This window comes from Cicer arietinum, chromosome 2 (assembly GCF_000331145.2).
Source record: "Cicer arietinum cultivar CDC Frontier isolate Library 1 chromosome 2, Cicar.CDCFrontier_v2.0, whole genome shotgun sequence".
NCBI lineage: Eukaryota > Viridiplantae > Streptophyta > Magnoliopsida > Fabales > Fabaceae > Cicer > Cicer arietinum.
In genome coordinates this window covers 47,071,691-47,077,686 of record NC_021161.2, presented here as the reverse complement: position 1 = coordinate 47,077,686, position 5,996 = coordinate 47,071,691, and positions in this window count along the sequence as shown.

The following is a 5,996-nucleotide window of genomic DNA, read 5'->3' as shown; positions in this document are numbered from 1 at the left end:
ATATAAATTTTGATAATGATAACACAACAACTACATTTCTACTCAAAAAAGGCAAGATCTATAATCGATAATTAATATTAAATCGATTAAGTTAATAATTTCAAAAATATACCTAGTCAATAAAAAAAATTATTTCTAACTACCACTCTAACAAACACAAACAATCGAAGTTCGAAATCAAACCACATGTACAGAAAAATAAAATTACTATGAAATATATAATGGGGTTTCTCTTTTTTAAGACAATTATTTTTAATTTTTCTCTAATTGTCAATGTTTTCAATTTTCTAGTTGAGTTACAAATTTTAGATTTTAGATTTTTAAAATATGGTGTTGAAGTTGGTGGAGAGGAACGATAAAAATTAAACGAACTAAAAATTAGATTAAACTTCAAAGAAAAGAAAATGTGTGTATTTTAGCCAAAACTTAAAAAGAAGGGAATCATGTATTTTTATAATTTATCATGCCAACACTACATCATAACAAGCACATGACATTATTGTAACGAAATTACTAAAAAAACAAAAAATATAAAAGCTAGCGTTCTTTGTACCATATGAAGATGATCTATAGCATGACATATTGTTAACAACTTTGGAAATACACGAATATAGCTGGGATAAATTCGCCATTTGTCATCCAATTATTGTTTTCTTTATTAATAACAAATGTCTTAATCGGTATATCACACATAATATTACAAAGTATATATATGAAATATAAATATATACTATTGAAATAAAATATAAACAAAAAAATATATATAAAAAATTGATGTAATTTATTTTAATTTTTAACAGTATAAATCAACTTTTTATATTATTTTTATTTGTATTTTATTTAAAATGGACTACAGTGTATTGTATAAATAATTATACCAAAAATATATAGCTTAAATTTTTATTGCTTTTGAGAATTAAATAGTTTATTATAAAGATCATTAGCATCAGTAGTAATATATAATTGGTTACTAAAGAAATTCTTCTAAATACAATAAATTTTTATTTAGGTATCAATATCAACAAAATAAAATAGAAAATTATAGAAAAAGTAAAATAGTAATACTCAATTTTCATCCACAATAAATAATTTTTTTGAGATTTAATCCAATTAAATACAAATCTAGAAAGAATACCATAAATAAAAATGCAAAAGAACCACATAGTTTAAAGAAAAAATGTAACAAAATCATTTTATTTGTGAATGTTTCAAATAAATTCCTCAATTATATTATTATTGAATTAAAAGATGCATTATGTTAGTAATGAACTTAACAAAAATATCATAAAAAAGGCACATATGCCATTGTTTTGAAATATAATAGTTAATTGATAACGTTTATCAAGTGACCGTTTTATAAAATTCTCACGTCAATAAATTTAATTATCAGATAACTATATTTCGAGTGAGAAAAAAATAGTATACATTCAAAAATCAATTGATACTTTGAGAGAAATAGTAATATAGAAAGTGGTACGATAGATGTGATATTATAATGATGATAGAAAATGAAATAGAGAGAAAAAAAAGTATTAAACATATATATAAAAACTAAAGTTGTGTGAAAATAAAAGTTTGACAAAAAAAAAATATATAAGTTTATAAAATCTAATGTCTACCACCACAAGTCCATCAAAATAAATTGCTGAATTACAGCTGAATTACATAAAAAAAAAAAACGTTTTAATTATTCATTAATCGTGATATACTATTTTACTACATAAAACTCAAAAAATATTACACGTCAAATCTAAAAGAGTACGATTAAATAAAATAAAAAAGAGTACCATTACGGCATGCATGTAGATGTTCTAACATTAATAACCCATAGTTAATATAAATGCAAAGAGGTCTAGCATGGTTAATTTATACATATTTCACATAAATAATCAATTAGAAAAGAATAAACCAAATTCAAATAAAAAATTCGACAACTGGTCTGAAATTAAGAATTTTAGCAATATTACTTCCTTCTATATCAACTTGGAACTTGATCGCACACTTCTACTTTCGTATATTTACATAATAATTGAGAATTTTTTTTTTGATTATAAGACAATTTTTTATTAAAAAAAGTCATTTATTATGAAACAATTTTTTTATGAATTAAATATTCTGTGGGGCTAGTAGTGTACACAATAAAAAGTAATTTTTATATCAAAAATTGTAACATCAAATTCCAAAGCCACTAATCTAAAGATAATAAAATTTTAAAAATAAGAATAATCTAGATCATCAACTTCTAAAAGACCAATCAATAATAAATCCAATAATTATATCTAAGTGTTTTTGCTTTTCATTTTGAATAGTTTATATAGTTTAAACTTAATTGTACACATGTTACAGACCCAACGACCGATCAATTACTACTAAATGCAATTTTTAAAAATAAATCAAATACAATATTCCAATTTCAATATCTTCATGTTAAGAGTAAAACATGGCTTAAACATGTTAAGAGTAAAAATCATTTTATCTCCGTATTTAAAAAAAAAAAATCAATTTAGGTAGATTTATTAGACAAACATAACTTAAATATAAGAAAAAATAATAATGAGTACTCTAAAGTATTGATTAAGAGAATAAATATAGAAATCTTTTAGAAGAAGTGTACCGCAAACCAACCTCATTTATCCAGAATTATTATTAAATACATTTACTATTTCCTAAGAAGATGAACCAATGCAATATCTACAATTATTATATTAATTACATATTATATTAACTATATTAATCACATTATTTTATATAATTTCAAAATTAGCTTTATTTAGGAGGATATATTTTGCTTTAATGACTTACCAAGTTTATATATAAATATAATTATACTACAAATCAAACTCATTTCTCCATAATAATTATTAAATGCAACTACTATTTTCAAGAAGATCAAGAAATGCAAAAACTATAACTATTGAATTAATTAGATATTAAATTAATATATAATATTTTATAATTCCAAAAATACCGTTATTTTAAGAGAGAAACTTTTATTTCAATAACTTACCAATTTTTATATAAATAAAGATTCAACAAAATAAATAGGTATGAAAAACAAAAAGAGATTTGCTAAATATATATAGTGTTTAATTGGCTGATTCGAGAATAACGAGCCATCAAAACGCTTATTGAGCTATTGAAAGGTTATTGAGGTAAGTAATTTTTTTAAACTTTGACAATACCCTGCCTTAGTTGTTTGATAATTTCTTTAATCATAAACATAATTCTAGATTTTTGTAACAACATAATATTCATATATAATCAATAAAAAATAGTTTTTTTATAGGCTAAAATATACTTTTAGTATTGTAAGTTTAACCAATCCCATTTAGGTCTTTTTTAGTTTGTTTCTCCGAATTAGTCATTTAATTTATATCTCATTAGCATAGTTAATCTTTAAGTTATGATCCATTTACATAAATATTATTTTTTGTTAGTTTCATTAAGAAAATGGCGTGTGGCCGTTATTATGCTTACTCACGTTCACGTAGAGATGTAAAAACAAAATCAATGACCCAAAAGTCCAAACCAAACCAATTAAATTTGTTTGGTATTTTTCCTTATTTGAATCTAAACCAAATCAATAAAGTTTAATATCTATTGGTTCGAGTATCGGTTTTACTTCATTCAAAACCGATCATCTGAAACTCAAATTAAACAATTATATTTTATTATTTTATTTTATATTCCAGACTATATTAATATATTTATCTTAAAATAAATATGATGCATATTTATCTTTTTCATTGTAGCTTCTATACTTTTTTAAGTTGTATAAAAAATCTAGTATTTTAATAAAAGTTAATATATTTTAGATTTTTTAAAATAAATTTTTTAAATATCAACTTGTTCGACTCGGACCAAACCAACCTGCTTTTCATCAGATTTAGTTTGGATCAGATTTTCATAAGTAAATATTATCAAAACAAAAATCAATTATTTTTTATTAATTCAAATTTACTTTCTATAAAAAATCAAACTGATTCGTTACACTCATAGATGTGTGCATAATGGTATTGATATGACAAAAATAAATATATTTTTTAATTAATTTTTATTAAAAATAAAAATTCTAAAAAAACTTAAAATTCTTCTAATCTAGAAAAATGAAACTGGTTGTGGTACTTTAAGTTTGTCTCATTTCTGAAACTAGTCCTTTATGTTTTTTAATTTTATTAAATTGATCCTTTAAATTATATTTCGCTTGATCTTTTAGTCATTATTTATGCTCATCATCTTTAACTTTAAAGCTATTCCAAGTTGAGATTTTTTTTTCATATTAATTTTTGGATTTAATTTCATATTTGCTTATTTTTTTTAATTGGGAGTTTTTCGGCTATTTTTTAAGTTTATGATGAAGATGACGGAGGTTGATGATAAATAAGATGAAGAGTTCAATTTGTGTTGTTGGAAGAAGAAAAAAAAAAACAAATTCAATTAGTTTGTGCAAATAAAATACATTCTCGAGAATATTAAAAATGAATTGAACTAAATACTCCATAAAAACACCAATTAATAGATATTTTTAGTGGATTTAAAGTGGATTTCTCTTTTCTAATAATAACACATTTTTAATTCTTATTGGAATGAAAAAAATTTTGTTTTGGGTTTTCTCTAATTCACATGGTCAACATTTTGAATTTTTCTATTAACATTACAAATTTTAAATTTTAGGGTATTTAAAGATGTAGTAGAAAAGATGGTGAAAAGAATCTAGGCGAAAATTAGGTTAAATTTAAAAGACCATATATATATTTTAGTCAAAACTTAAAGAACCAATATGATAATTATTTATTTTTATAATTTATTACGTCAGTACCGTTATGTGGACGTCAACATCATAATTATTACATAACATTTTTTTAACAAAAATACTAAAAAAAAGATATTTCTGCAAACTAACCATAAAATAAAACTAAATAGAAAATAAAATATTATTTAAAAGACTAAATTAAAACGAGAAAATAAATGCCTTAAGTGAAAACTAGACCGAAAAAATAAAAATAAAAATATAATTTAGCCATCTTTTATGCCGTATGAATGAGATATAACCTCAAATTATTAAAAACATATCATAAATACACAATCACACGGATACATCTGCGACAAATTCGCCATTTGTCATATAATCTTTGTTTTCTTTGTCAATATTCTTCCCAAAATAGTAATAAACAAATAATTATTTTTAATAATTTAGTTTATATTATTTTAATTTTATAAATATAAATAAATCATTCGATTCTGGAACTTAGAAGCTGCTACTACTATTATGATTATTATTATTATTATTTTGAAAGAAACTATTGTTGCCTACTCATTATTATAGTATTTTTTTTAATTAAAAACACCATATCTCTTGTATAAAAATATTACATTCTACAAGTGGATCATTGTAAAAAATCTAATAATTTATAAATATTAATAATATATATCTAATATTTTTGGGCCTTCAAACTTTTAGGTTTTGTGTCATTGCTCAGCCTCCATGGACTATGGGTTGGTTATATATATATATTTGTAACCTACGAATGTAACACCTCAAATTTTAAAATAAATATTTCTTAATGAAATAGAATTTTAAATAATTAATTTGGTGTTAAAATTATTTTAGAATATATCTGAATCACGTGTAAGAAGATGGCAACATCTCTCTTAAAAGTTGAAATCAACCTAGTCCTTCAACTTTCAGAAAGGCTTTAGCTCACAAAGTCAAAGAAATAGCCTTACATGTTTTGAAGAAGGAGAAAAGAAAATGCCAACTCAAGATCAAGTTCTAAGGAGGATGATCGTCCTGCTCGAGGATGGACTCAGCCAGTCCAAGGACAGCTGGATGACATTTCTGTAAATAAGACGAAAGACCTTGGATCTTTTGAAATAAATTTCAACGGTCATAAAGAGCTTGGCACATGGAAGGATCATCATAAGACTTCTATAAAAGACCGCAAGCTCTTCATCATTAAACACACAACAAGATTGCATAAAAAGATTAAGTATCT